Below are 15,606 nucleotides of genomic sequence, written 5' to 3'. Positions count from 1 at the left end.
CTCCTCTGCTGTCTCGTACACAGGGTTATTGTTACCATCTTTCTAAATTCCATATATATGCGTTAGTATACTGTATTGGTGTTTTTCTTTCTGGCTTACTTCACTCTGTATAATAGGCTCCAGTTTCATCCACCTCATTAGAACTGATTCAAATGTATTCTTTTTAATGGCTGAATAATACTCCATTGTGTATATGTACCACAGCTGTATTTCCTTTAGAGTTCATTATGTGAAAGTGTGCCTAGGAATTTGTCAAGATTCTCACTGCAGACAGTGTGTTCAGTAATTCTCAACACATTCCTTTATTATCTTTATATCACTCTGAGTTAAAGCATCCTTCTGGATATTTTTATTTATATATATACCACAAGTGAGTGGAATCCACCTGACTGTTAGCATCAGTGCCAGTATCAGTGGACAAAACTAGGTAAGAAGGATCCTGTTTAAATACACTATAGGGCAGCACATTGTTTTGGAATTCATAGACCTAACTCACTGATTCATGCATAGATAATTCATTAACTTACTGTACATCCACCCTACAAATTAGCAGTGTAGTACATGCTATAAATAAGAAACTACTCTAAATATTTTCTGGAATGTATAAAGAATTATGCCAAAAAAAGTTCCACCTTTAGGAATCTTCAAATCTAGTTGAGAAATTAAGACATACATATGCATAAAGTTAAATAAAAATGCAAGTGGTAAAAATATGTCAGAGTGACATTGAAAGATCTCGACCTTACCTGTTATAGACCCAGCATTAAAGAATGGTGCTGCTATTTCCAATGGCAAAGACATGAAAACAACCTAAATGTCATTCAACAGATGAATAGATAAAGAAGATGTGGGACATACACAATGGAATACTACTCAGCCATAAAAAAGAATGAAATGATGCTATTTGTAACAACATAGATGAACCTAGAGATTATCATACTAAGTGAAGTAAGCCTGACAGAGAAAGAAAAATACCATGTGATATTACTGATACATGGAATCTAAAATACTGCACAAATGAACTTACCTACTAAAGAGAAATAGACTCATAGATGTAGAGAATAGATTTATGGTTGCCAACGAGAAGGGGAGGTGGGCGAGGGCTGGACCCAGAGTTTATGATTCAGTTCAGTTCAGTTCAGTTCAGTCGCTCAGTCGTGTCCAACTCTTTGCGACCCCATGAATCACAGCACGCCAGGCCTCCCTGTCCATCACCAACTCCTGGAGTTCACTCAAACTCATGTGCATTGAGTCGGTGATGCCATCCAGCCATCTCATCCTCTGTCGTCCCCTTCTCCTCCTGCCCCCAATCCCTCCCAGCATCAGAGTCTTTTCCAATGAGTCGACTCTTCGCATGAGGTGGCCAAAGTACTGGAGTTTCAGCTTTAGCATCATTCCTTCCAAAGAAATCCCAGGGCTGATATCCTTCAGAATGGACTGGCTGGATCTCCTTGCAGTCCAAGGGACTCTCAAGAGTCTTCTCCAACACCACAGTTCAAAAGCATCAATTCTTCGGCGCTCAGCCTTCTTCACAGTCCAACTCTCACATCCATACATGACCACAGGAAAAACCATAGCCTTGACTAGATGGACCTTTGTTGGCAAAGTAATGTTTCTGCTTTTGAATATGCTATCTAGGTTGGTCACAAGTTTCCTTCCAAGGAGTGAACGTCTTTTAATGTCATGGCTGCAATCACCATCTGCATTGATTTTAGAGCCCCCCAAAATAAAGTCTGACACTGTTTTCACTGTTTCCCCATCTATTTCCCATGAAGTAATGGAACCAGGTGCCATGATCTTAGTTTTCTAAATGTTGAGCGTTAGGCCAACTTTTTCACTCTCCTCTTCACTTTCTGCCATAAGTGTGGTGTCATCTGCATATCTGAGGTTATTGATATTTCTCCTGGCAATCTTGTGCTTCTTCCAGCCCAGCATTTCTCATGATGTACTCTGCATAGAAGTTAAATAAGCAGGGTGACAATATACAGCTTTGACGTACTCCTTTCCTATTTGGAATCAGTCTGTTGTTCCATGCCCAGTTCTAACTGTTGCTTCCTGACCTGCATATAGGTTTCTCAGGAGGCAAGTCAGGTGGTCTGGTAGTCCCATCTCTTTCAGAATTTTCCACAATTTATTGTGACCCACACAGTCAAAGGCTTTGGCATAGTCAATAAAGCAGAAATAGATGTTTTTCTGGAACTCCCTTGCTCTTTCCATGATCCAGTGGATGCTGGCAATTTGATCTCCATTTCCTCTGCCTTTTCTAAAACCAGCTTGAACATCTGGAAGTTCATGGTTCACATACTGTTGAAGTCTGGCTTGGAGAATTTTGAGCATTGCTTTGCTAGCGTATGAGATAAGTACAATTGTGCAGTATTTTGAGCATTCTTTGGCATTGTCTTTCTTTGGGATTGGAATGAAAACTGACCTTTTCCAGTCCTGTGGCCACTGTTGAGTTTTCCAAATTTGCTGGCATACTGAGTGCAGCACTTTCACAGCATCATCTTTCAGGATTTGAAATAGCTCAACAGGAATTCCATCACCTCCACTAGCTTTGTTTGTAGTGATGCTTTCTAAGGCCCATTTGACTTCACTTTTCAGGATGTCTGGCTCTAGGTGAGTGATCACACCATCGTGATTATCTAGGTCATGCAGATCTTTTTTGTATAGTTCTTCTGTGTATTCTTGCCACCTCGTCTTAATATCTTCTGATTAGCAGATGCAAATTAGTATATATTGGATAACCGAATCATTTTGCTATACACCAGAAACTAACATAGCACTGTAAATCAATTATACTTCAATAAAATATTTTTTAAAAAGGGAAATATAAAATGAAAAGAATGAGGGAAAAAAGAATATGGGAGCCTCAGGGGAGCAGGTGTCTCCCTATATAGCAGAGCTGGGGAGGTAGGACTTAGTAAGCATTTGGACTGGTTAATGGGGTTTACCTCCCTTGTCTACAGAAGAGGAGGATCATGGTCTGAGTGGGAGCCTGAAGAGCAGGAAGCACCCAGATTGATGGTGTGATGAGTCAGACAGCTGAGCACAAGGTTTGCAGAGAGAAGGGTATGGGGGAAGTGAGAATGGGAGATATTTGGGGGTCAGACAGGAAAGATATAATTAGTTCTCTATCTCATGAAGGGCATACAGGTCAACAAAGCAGAAAGAAGACTTTCTTTTAAACCATAAAATTATTAATTTTAATGTTAGCTCACAAAGGTAGCTTAGTATAATGGGAAAATCAAATAAAACTGTAAATTAGAGACCTTGGAGTCCCCTGCTCTGAGCAGTTTGTGGCAAATCCCACCTCCCACCTTTCAAGAAGTGAGCGCAGCAATGACAGTCTCTCTGGTGGCCCAGTCTCAACATCCTGCTGCCTCTTTACTCACCACCAAGGCTCTTGGCAGGAGACCCCAAACCCCGGGTGCTTCATCTGCTATTCTCCATGGCTCTCCATCACTCGCATTACTGCCTAAAACACACCCTCCTGCCCTGGGTCTATGGAAAAGCTATCTTTCATGAAACCAGTCCCTGGTGCCAAAGTGATAGGGGCCTGCTGCCCTGGGTTAGATAGCCTTGTTATTCCACAAGTGGATCAATTTTGGAAAGCAAATGAACTGTCATTTGGAGAAATCAGAGAGTCACTGATTTTTGCTTTTATTTCTGTACCAAAAGGAAAGAAAGAGGCAAGTAATCCAAGAGAAAATAAAAATCACTTAAAAACAAGTTTCCAATTATTAACAAATTCTCAAAAAGAGATGCCTTCTCTCCTTCTCCCCCAATCCTGATGGGTGGCAGAGAGCAGTCAGAGAAAGCATTCTGTTCACCAGATGCTCCCTGGGTTGGAGCAGAGTTTATGGGGCAGCCTTTGAATTCCGCCACTCATAGCAGCCAAGGGAGCTGGACCAAGGTCCCGAGAGCAGAGAGAAAATGGGGAAGGCACTGGGTGAGGCTCTGGTTAGCTTTATGCTCCAGTGGAATTGTGGACAAGGCATCAGAGCATTGGAGAATGAGTGCAATGAATAGCCTTGCTGTGCCTTGCTTAGTCACTTAGTCATGTCTGACTCTTTGTGACCCCATGGACTATAGCCTGCCAGGCTCCTCTGTCCATGGGGATTCTCTAGGTAAGGATACTGGAGTGGGTTGCCTCACTCTCCTCCAGGGGATCTTCCCAACCCAAGGATCGAACCCAGGTCTCCTGTGTTGCAGGTGGATTCTTTACCATCTGAGTCACCAGGGAAGCGTAGCTCAGCTGGTAAAAAATGAATAGTCTACACCTTTCTTAAGTAGGCAAGTCATCAGTCTTCCTCACAATGCAGCACAAACCTAAAGACATTTTAAGAAGAAAGGCCAACCTATCTGAAGAGATTTTTCTAGATTATGTCTGTTAGAAAGACCAGAAGATCAGCCATTTGATGATTTAGGGTGAAGAGGTGTTAAATGGAGTATTTGATACAGATTTACATTTTGAATGTCTAGGTGATTAGAAAGCTGGCAGTAAGTAATAGAACATTTCTGTAAGTCATATGGCCATTGTTTACCGAGATTGTTTCCATTTCTGAATGTTGAAGAATGTTCAGAGTTGAGTGGGTTTCCATTTCTTGTAGGTCCGGCAGTCTTCTCCCTCTTTGTATGGATAGAATGAATTTCTTCCATGTGTATTCTAGGAGAACTCTGTGGGACCCATTCCTCCTCCTTCTGGATTATTTCCATAAGAACAGAGTGCTTTCTGGGATTGACTGAGTCATTATATAATGAGTAGAATTCTGGCATCCTCATTTTTAAAAAAGAGCTATGATTATCATTAATACTATTTTTTTTGTTTGTTTTGCAGAGTTCATCCAAGCAATAATAAAAAAGCAATTAGAAATATAAAATCATGGAAACTTTCATACCATTAAGAGGTCATTAAGTTTGGCAAGGATTGCTATATCCAAATTTTTGGTCTCATTCCTCAGTCTTTGGATTACATTTTAAGAAAACTGATTACATAAATTTTAATACAATAAATGATGTTTGGCTAAAATCTTAACTTGTATTTCTTTGGGGGAGAAGACAAAATCTTGTGAAATGAAGATTGTGAAGCCAAGTTGACTCTTAATTACTATTTACTATTGTTTTGAATCCAGTGTTTACCTACCAGAAACGATCCATATTTTGGGGGCTCGGAAGCTTATACAACTTTCATAATTTCTTTAAAGTATGAAAGTAAAGTTGGGTATGAAATTAAATATTTCTTTAGGATGGAAAAAAAGAACACACAGCAAATCAGAAATTTACAAAAACTGACAAACACTGCAAACATTACAAATGCAGAATACAACAATATCCTTGTTAGACAAATTCATGGTGTACAGCTAGAATGCTTTTTCCCTACATTTCCTTAATTTACAGTTTTGTGCTTGAAGACTTTCCCAAAGACCAGCTGTTACCTCCATCAGTGTCATACATTGTTTCGCATCTTCTACCCCTTCACCGTGGGACTCACTCTTAGAACGATGAAGCCGCTGGCCCTTATGTCATGATGCCAAGTGAGTTGGTGGGGTGGGCAGTAGGGTTATTCCTAGAAATCATTCCTGCCACACAACTATATAAATACGTCCCTCTAGATGCAAAATAAATGTGCCCTCAACTCATCTCCTTAACTAGGCTCCAAAATGCCGGTGGCCCCTGCAACTTTGCCTGATACTATTCTGAATGTGATGGGGAGTTGAGGGGAAGCTGGAGTAGGAAACAAAAGCTTCAATTGACTTCAGTTAAAATATTTCACCTGGGCAAGTTACCCAAGAGCCCCCACTCTTGTGATATACTCTTCTAGGGCACCTCTCAGAGCCTGGGAGGCCAAGTGATGCGAAGCTACCTCTGCTAATATTGCTTACTGTAACTTGTGACAATTTTTTTGGCAAGTCATACCATCCAGCTGCTGTTGGAGGCTCATCCATGTCCTCTTCTATGTCCCCGTCCACCCAGCACCCATCAGTTAGCTATGAAGTGTTTGGCATTTGAGCTCACAGTCTTCCTTTCTCTGCTTCCTCCCCTCCCCCAGACCCTGGGTCAGTCTTGATGCTATTCGGAGTCTGAGGTAGTCCCTCCCTCACCTTGACCATTCAACTTCTGCAGCAGCTGTTTTTCCCACTGAACCATGTCCACTGTGTGCTTTCCCAGACTCAGACCGTCGGAACCATTCTGTTTCCAATTTCTGCTGTCTGACCTATCTTCCCACTCAACCTGTCTTCATCCTGTGACCTCTGATGTTTCACACAGTAGAGCTTCCTTCTGCTTCTCATTTCTAGCAGCCCTTCCATGACCTCTATCTTTTCCACTGTTGGAACCTAGACTTGGGGTTCTACCACTTAAAATACATGTGGTGCCTTATCTCTTTCCCTTTAGTCTTTGGATCTGATTGTCTATCACAAGCTCAGTGATCGCTCACTGCCTCACCCCTCACTCCATACCTTCTCTGCCAACTCCTCCAGGCCATGTCATGGTGTCACATATATGAATATGAGATTTCCTATCCATGTTGATTACAGGCTCTGTGTCCCTCTTAGCCTCTGAAATATGGACATTCCCTGCCACTGCACAGATTTATTCTGGCTAAAATAAATAATACGTTTTTAATTAACAAATATGATTTACATTTACTGTTTTAAGTTATGAAATATATCAAACATTTTCAAGAGTAGAGATAATAACAGGATATACTCACATATGCTCAGAGCCCAGATCCAACAAATGTTATATTTGCTTAGGACATTTAAAGTTTTTATTTGTTTAGCAGTAAAATGTTATATAGATATGTTTGAAAAGTTTTTTATTCATTTTCATCCATTTCCTTCCCTCCCTGGTGAGTTAATCGATGCTATGAAGTTGGCATTTATTCAATATATAGTGTCAGCTTATGTGTTTTAGAAATTCACACAAATGGTAATGCAAAAAATATCATCCTGTGACTTGCTTTTCTTATTCAAATTAATGTGTTAAATATTTACTCATATTAATACAATAGCTTGTTTAATTTCTCTAAGTGATCTATTTTTATGAACATATTGCAATTTATTTATCCTTTCTTCTATGACTGATTGTCTCTAGTTATTCAATATTTAAGTGATGTAATAAATGTTAACATTAATGCAATAAACATTCCAGCACCTGTCTCCTTATGCCCTAGTGATAAAGTTACCCTGGTTAACAGTATTCACAAGTCTTCTAGTACGTGCAGCATCACTTTTATTAGCTCTCACCAAATTCTTCTCCAAAATGTGTACCAGTTTATGCAATTGTTATCAACATGAGTGTTTTCATTTTCTTGCATTCTTGCCAATACTTGGAATTTTAACACTTTAAAAATTTTGCTAACATGGATATGAAATACTATCTTATTTCAATTTATGATGATTTCATTATTAGAGAGTGTGGGTGTCTTTTTGTGAATTTTCTGTTGGAGTTCTTCATCCACATTTCTATTATGACCCTCCAACAGCAGGCTGGCCGGCATGACTTTTATCCATGTTATGATTACTAATCCGTCACTGCTCTGGTGTATTGCTCTTTCTCTTTTAAAAAAGTGTTATCTGTGATTGACATACATACAAACAGAGGAAGTTTGTCAAATCATGACCTTACAATGCTATCTTGACTAGAAGTTCTGAATTTGTCTTCTACTTTATGTTGCAAATGACTTTCAAAGTAACACTTCTACAGAAAAGTGTTAGGAAAAATATTGCCCATCCCTCGGGTAATCACTGATTATTTTCTGGCATATTCTTGCCTATTTTTTCTTCTTTCAGGGTAAATTTTTCTTTATTTAGGAAACTTTTTTTTTTTTTTTTTTACATTCTGTGTATTGGCTGAGACCTAATGGACATGTTCAGTCTTTTTGTTTTAGTATAATCCTATTTAAATAGATTTTATCAGAGAGGGAAAGCATCTGTTTGGAACAGCAGGTTGCATGCTTCTTTTTGTTCCCTCCTTGATGCTATGTGCCCAAGGGCAGACTGGTCCTGAGTGCCTAGGTGTCCAGGACAGCATGGCTCATCTTTCTCAGTTTGACTGGATACAGTGAAAATGCAGAATGTTGCTCCAGAAAGAGTCATAGAGAGTGACTAGAGCTTTCCAAAGTGACTTCTTTGAGTCATTTGCTTAGTAGGAGAATCTGGCTGAAAACACTCTAGCATCCAAGACCCAAACACAGCATATTAAGCACTGTATTTCTCTTCATATTCATAGAGTTACAGGTCCTAAGTGTGAGCGGTGGTGGTGGTGGTGATTTAGTCGCTCATTCGCGTCTGACTCTTGTGACCCCATGGAATGTAGCCTGCCAGGCTCCTCTGTCCATGGGATTTCCCAGGCAAGATTACTGGAGCAGGTTGCTATTTCCTTCTCCAGAGGATATTTCCAACCCAGGGATCAAACTCGGGTCTCCTACATTGCAAGCAGGTTCTTTACCAACTGAGCCACCTAAGCCAAGAAACATCTTCCCCAATGTGAAAACCAGTACCACTTCCCTTCACCACCCCAAGTTCATTCTTGAGCTTGTTTAGGTAAAATGGATTTTTTAAAGACTAAATAATTCAAATAGCTTCAAACCTTAGACTCTCTTTCAGTAAGAGAGTTATGATTCTGTTTTGCGAGTTTGTCCCCAAGCTCTGAAAAAGTGGACCAAGACTTAGAATGTGCGTGGAACATGAATATCTTCCTTCGACTATAGTTCTTTCCCACCAAAGATGCTTCATTACAAGAAATTAATTTGCAAGCCTATTCCACAGACACAGTTTTCTCTTGTTTCAGGCATGTGGGTTTCAGGAATATGCTGAACTGATTCTAGAAATGCTTAAAAGTTCTTTGCAGTCCACTGATTTTAGGACAAGGTTTGCTTTTGATTTGTTCTTTGTGTAAAAAAAATGTGATTGAAACAAGGAACTAAAACAGTTGAAAAGTACAAATATGATTTGAAGTCTGCATGGCAGTTATCCTGGTTCATTTTATTTGTAAAGTGAAAGTGTTAGCTCAGTCATGTCTAACTCTTTTTGACCCTGTGGACTGTAGGCCACAGGCTCCTCTGTCCATGGGATTTCCCAGGCAAGAAGATGGGAGTGGGTTGTCATTCCTGTCTCCAGGGGATCTCCCTAACCCAGGGATCGAACCCAGGTCTCCTGCACTGCAGGCAGATTCTTTACCGTCTGAGCCCCCAGGGTTATTTTATTTGTAAGTTTTCTGTAAATACTTTCTCCAGCAGTTACCTGCCTGTGTGATCTTGGACTCTCATTATTACTCCCCACTGAGTTTTGCTGATTGAAGAGAGAAAATTTTGGAAGAACATCTAGATGTTGAGTTGTTCTCTCTTTCTTATGTTAACTGCTGACTGTCATCTCACTGAACCTTTAATTGGAAATCAATAGTTGGGCCTCAGAAAAACTTCTTTTTGGACTATTTGGGGGCACTGATTGAGTTTCCAGGCAGCAAAGTGAAGTCTGATCTGGAGCTCATTTTTTTTTTCAGTGGAATCTGTTCACACACAGAGCTTTTTGTAGCTTTTTTTCCCCTGGAGTTCCCTCTCTCCCCTTTTGACTTTTTGTTAGTATGTGTTATTCATTTTCCAGGGAAAAATTCAGCTTTGGAGCCCGGTGACAGATCTGATTCTATATAATTGATGATGAGTATAAATTTCAGTTGCTTCTGTTCTCTGCCATGAGAGTGGGCATGGAATATTGGTAAGGACCAGACTCTCAGACTAAGGGCCTTTTGTGTTTTCTTAAGGTTTCAGGAAGTCTGAGTCGTTTATTTAGTGTTGTGCAGTTAAGACAAAATTAAATTTGTTTCTCTAAAACTAAGACATTCCTGCGTCTGCTTGTTACTAAACCACTGAACCATCCCTGGTCCTGATAAGCTTGGGGTGCACTGTGCTCCCTTCAAGCTTATGACATTTTAACCAGGCATGGCCCAATTAACCTCTGACCTTTCTCAAGTTCATCAGGAAATAGACTAGTACTCATTGCTTAATACTAGGTTTGCGGTTAAAATTACACATTACCCAAAGAAAGTCTAGTAACAGGAAATGTGTGAGAACTAATCCACAGAAACCAAAACAAACATTTGACTTACCTACAGTTTTATTGGCATTTCCCTCTTGACTCCATTTCCCTTTAAGTCAATAAAAAACTAGGGCTGCTTGTTAAAACTTCTACAAAGCTTTGTTGGCAACCACGTGGTGGGGCTTCTGTTCCGTTTCTTTAGGGGACTTTCCAGAGTTTACTTGATCATGGGAGGACTTCTCAAAAACACCTGTGATAGTCACTATTGATGCTGTTTTCACTTTGCTTAGAACTTCCTAATGTAATTATTTTTTTAATTTAAAAATATATTTATTTATTTTTGGCCACACCATGCTACATGTAGGACCTTAGTTCCCTGACCAGGGATTGAACCCAGATGCCCTGCATTTAAAGCATGGGATCTTAACCGCTGGACCACCAGGGAAGTCCCCCTAATATAATGATTTTTGACTACATGAATGGTAGTCAAAGCAGAGGAGCCTGGCTTGCTATAAGTCCATAGGATCACAAGAAGTCAGACATGACTGAAGTGACTTAGAACACACACACAGTCAAAGTACAGAGTTGGGTCTATGAACAAACCGAGCAGATTATGTTTTGATATGGAGGTTAATCTCTGGCAAAGACCAGAGTGGTAGAGACAGAATACATACTAAAACAAAAGCAAACAAATAAAAATACCATGGGCATCATTGAAGGAGATAGAGGAAGGTACAAAATCTCCTATAAGAAGCCTGAGGTGACATCTGGGGACACATTTCTATCTGTGTTCTGCAATCAATTCCGTCCCAGGGCCATTAACTTTAGGTCCCCAAAGGACTTCGTGTTTAAATTTCTAAAATGCAAATAGTAGAGCATGCACAGGCTCTGTATTTGCCAGGATTTTTTTTTTTAATTGCAGTATAAATGCTTTGCGATATTGTGTTAGTTTCTGTGGTACAATGAAATGAATCAGCTATATGTATACACGTATCCCCTACCTCTACCCCAGATGATTTGAGAGCAAGTAAAATCATAGCTTTTTAAAGAGCAGTTTATAAACATAGAGAAGTTCAAAAGCATGGTTGTTAAGATCCTAGACTCTGATATGATTTCTTGTTATTCAGTCACTCAGTTGTGTCTGACTCTCTGCAATCCCATGCACTGCAGCATTCTGCAGACTTCCCTGTCCTTCACCATCTCCTGGAGCTTGCTCAAACTCATGTCTGCTGAGTTGGTGATGCCATCCAACCATCTCATCCTCTGTTATCCCCTTTTCCTCCTGCCTTCAATCTTTCCTAGCATCAGGGTCTTTTCTAATGAGTCAGCTCTTGGCATCAGGTGGCTAAAGTATTGGAGCTTCAAATCCTTCCAATGAATATTCAGGACTGATTTCCTTTAGAATTGACTGGTTTGATCTCCTAGCAGTCCAAGGGACTCTTAAGAGTCTTCTCCAACACCACAGTTCAAAAGCATCAATTCTTCCTCACTCAGCCTTCCTTATGTTCCAACTCTCACATCCATACATGACTACTGGGAAAATCATAGCTTTGACTACATGGATTTTTGTCGGCAAAGAAACATCTCTGCTTTTCAATATTCTGTCTAGGTTTGTCATAACTTCTCTTCCAAAGAGCAACAGTCTTTTAAAAAATTTCATGGCTGCAGTCACCATCCGCAGTGACTTTGGAACCCAAGAAATGAAGTCTCTCATCGTTTCCCTATCCATTTGCCATGAAGTGATGAGACTGGATGTCATGATCTTCATTTTTTGAATGTTGAGTTTTAAGCCAGCTTTTTCACTCTCCTCTTTCACCTTCATCAAGAGGCTCTTTAGTTCTTCACTTTCTGCCATAAGAGTGGTGCCATCTGCATATCTGAGGTTATTGATATTTCTCCTGGCAATCTTGATTCCAGCTTTTGCTTCATCCAGCCTGGCATTTCACATGATGTACTCTGCATAGAAGTTAAATAAGCAGGGTGACAATATACAGCCTTGACGAACTCCTTTCCTAATTTGGAACCAGTCCATTGTTGTATGTCCAGTTCTGTTGATTCTTCACCTGAATACAGGTTTCACAAGAGGCAGGTCAGGTGGTCTGGTATTCCCATCACTTTAAGAATTTTCCACAGTCTGTTATCCTCACAGTCAAATTAACTTTGTCAAGGAAGCAGAAGTAGATGTTTTTCTGGAATTTGCTTGCTTTTTCTGTGATCCAACAGATGTTGGCAATTTGATCTCTGGTTCCTCTACCTTATCTAAATCCAGCTTGAACATCTAAAAGTTCTCAATTCACATACTGTTGAAGTCTAGTTTGGAGCATTTTGAGCATTACTTTGATAGCATGTGAGATGAGTGCCATTGTGCCATAATATGAACGTTCTTTGGCATTGCCCTTCTTTGGGATTAGAATGAAAACACCTTTTCCAGTCTTGTGGCCACTGCTGAGTTTTCCAAATTTGCTGGCATATTGAGTGTAGCACTTTCACAGCATCATCTTTTAGGATTTGAAATAGCTCAGCTGGAATTTCATCACCTCCACTAGCCTTGATCTGTACTTCTGCTGGTTATTAGCAGTGTGCTCTTTACTTTCCTAAACCTCAGTTTAGTGTGTAGAATACAGTCAGTCTTCCCCACCCAGGGATCAAATCTGCGTCTCCTATATTACAGGCAGATTCTTTCACCACGGAGCCACCAAGGATTCCCAGAATGGTGTTTGCTACGCAGCAGACATGTACCTGTTAGCAGGTTCGTGTGTGTGTTGTGGGTGACTGCCTTGGCAGTGTGGATGGGAGTGTTGATAGAAACAGTCTGATAAGTGTGAGAAACTGTTTGTTTGGGGTCAGTGGCATGGTCTGTATCTCCCCCCGTCCCCGTCAACCCCCGCCCTCAAGCCGGGTGACTTTCTCCAACCAGCCTCTCTCCCTCCATCCCTAAAAGTTTCTCTCCAGAACCGTGAAGTCTAGCGCTGAGCAAAGCAGCCCAAGGGCAGCGACGGACTGCCCCTGAACCATGCTGTCACCAACTTCGTCCTCGGCCCCCAGCCCTCTCCTCCCCAACACCCCTTCTCTGCTCCTGCCAGCACCCATCCAGGTCACATTCCTGGCAAGGTCTCACTCTCAGCTGGTTGTCAACTAAGGTGTTGGCTGATAACAAAGCTATGAACTGATAAGGTTTAATTCTTTCAAGTGGTATTTTAAAAGGCCAGGAAGCCTTCAAGAGCTAAAGAAATAATGGAGTAATGACAGGCATTAACTCTGTGTGTGTGTGTGTGTGTGTGTGTGTGTGTGTGTGTAGGGAATATTGGTTACTTGGACTGGAAGCCTTGACTGTCATTAGAATAAACCCTGTGCCACCTGGGTCACAATATAGCAGCTTCTTAGGTCTTAAACTGAAGCTGATGGATACATATGTACCATCGATTTGTTGGTGTCGCTGTTCAGTCGCTAAGTCATGTCCGACTCTTTGTGACCCCATGGACTGTAGCCTATCAGGCTCCTCTGTCCTCCTCTATCTGCTGGAGTTTGCTCAAATTCATGTCCATTGGGTTGGTAATGCAATCTAACCATCTCATTCATGCACTATTGATACTATGTATGAAATAGATAATAAAAAATGTATTTTGTACCATTTCATATCGAATTTTCCAGGAATACAATTAGGGACTGTGTACAACAAGAGAAGATAGAGTTTTGTTTTTATTCTGCACTTTACCAGGAACTGTTCATCAGTAATGAAAATCACTTCCTGAATGCAATGCCCTCACAGTATCTGGGTTACTAACCCTGACCTCAGTCTGTATTGGAGACTGTCCCTTTCATGGTGGTTTTAAGACTTTCTGATTATATGAGTGATACATTTGCATACCCGAAATATATGTGGTTTTTCTTTTGCTCTTTACCGAAGTTAAATAATTATATTGATTAAATCGTGTGTATAGAAGGTTACACTACATGAATTTCACTTCAGGATAATAAGGAGAATGCTATAAATTTTTGTAGCAAAGAGGACATTGAGTCTGATTGAGTTGAGAACCTCTGATTAAATGTCTGAGCATGTATGTTACTTCCTCTGGGGCACCTTCACTGCACCTCACCTGACCCACTCCTCCCCGCCTCTGTGGAGGGTCAGGTGCTCTTGCTTTATGTTTCCATGGAGGGTCCTGTACATCTCCTTTATGATGATTGCTTTTAAAATTATGTATCCTCCCTAACAGATTATGGGCTTCATGAGAGAGCAGTTCAGTTCAGTTAAGTCGTTCAGTCGTGTCCGACTCTTTGCGACCCCATGAATCACAGCACGCCAGGCCTCCCTGTCCATTACCATCTCCTGGCGTTCACTCAAACTCATGTCCATGGAGTCGGTGGTGCCATCCAGCCATCTCATCCTCTGTCGTCCCCTTTTCCTCCTGCCCCCAATCCCTCCCAGCATCAGAGTCTTTTCCAACGAGTCAACTCTTTGCATGAGGTGGCCAAAGTACTGGAGTTTCAGCTTTAGCATCATTCCTTCCAAAGAAATCCCAGGGCTGATCTCCTTTAGAATGGACTGGTTGGATCTCCTTGCAGTCCAAGGGACTCTCAAGAGTCTTCTCCAACACCATAGTTCAAAAGCATCAATTCTTCAGTGCTCAGCTTTCTTCACAATCCAACTCTCATATCCATACATGACCACTGGAAAAACCATAGCCTTGACTAAACGGACCTTTGCTGCCAAAGTAATGTCTCTGCTTTTGAATATGCTATCTAGGTTGGTCATAACTTTCCTTCCAAGGAGTAAGCGTCTTTTAATTTCATGGTTGCAGTCACCATCTGCAGTGATTTTGGAGCCCCCAAAAATAAAGCCTGACTCTGTTTCCACTGTTTCCCCATCTATTTCCCATGAAGTGATGGGACCAGATGCCATGATCTTCATTTTCTGAATGTAGGGACTCTCATTACAATATGTAGTCCTAACTGCAGATGGTGACTGCAGCCATGAAATTAAAAGACGCTTACTCCTTGGAAGGAAAGTTATGACCAACCTAGAAAGCATATTGAAAAGCAGAGACATTACTTTGCCAACAAAGGTCCGTCTAGTCAAGGCTATGGTTTTTCCAGTGGTCATGTATGGATGTGAGAGTTGGACTGTGAAGAAGGCTGAGCGCCGAAGAATTGATGCTTTTGAACTGTGGTGTTGGAGAAGACTCTTGAGAGTCCTTTGGACTGCAAGGAGATCCAACCAGTCCATTCTGAAGAAGATCAGCCCTGGGATTTCTTTGAAAGGAATGATGCTAAAGCTGAAACTCCAGTACTTTGGCCACCTCATGCGAAGAGTTGACTCATTGGAAAAGACTCTGATGCTGGGAGGGATTGGGGGCAAGAGGAGAAGGGGACGACAGAGGATGAGATGGCTGGATGGCATCACTGACTCGACGGACGTGAGTCTCAGTGAACTCCGGGAGTTGGTGATGGACAGGGAGGCCTGGCGTGCTGGGATTCATGGGGTCGCAAAGAGTTGGACACGACTGAGCAACTGATCTGATCTGAAAGCAACTTCTGATGTATAATCAATATTTAATACACATCTCCT

This window comes from Bubalus bubalis, chromosome 14 (genome assembly GCF_019923935.1).
Source record: "Bubalus bubalis isolate 160015118507 breed Murrah chromosome 14, NDDB_SH_1, whole genome shotgun sequence".
Taxonomy (NCBI): Eukaryota; Metazoa; Chordata; class Mammalia; order Artiodactyla; family Bovidae; genus Bubalus; species Bubalus bubalis.
Note: the sequence above shows the minus strand (reverse complement) of the source record.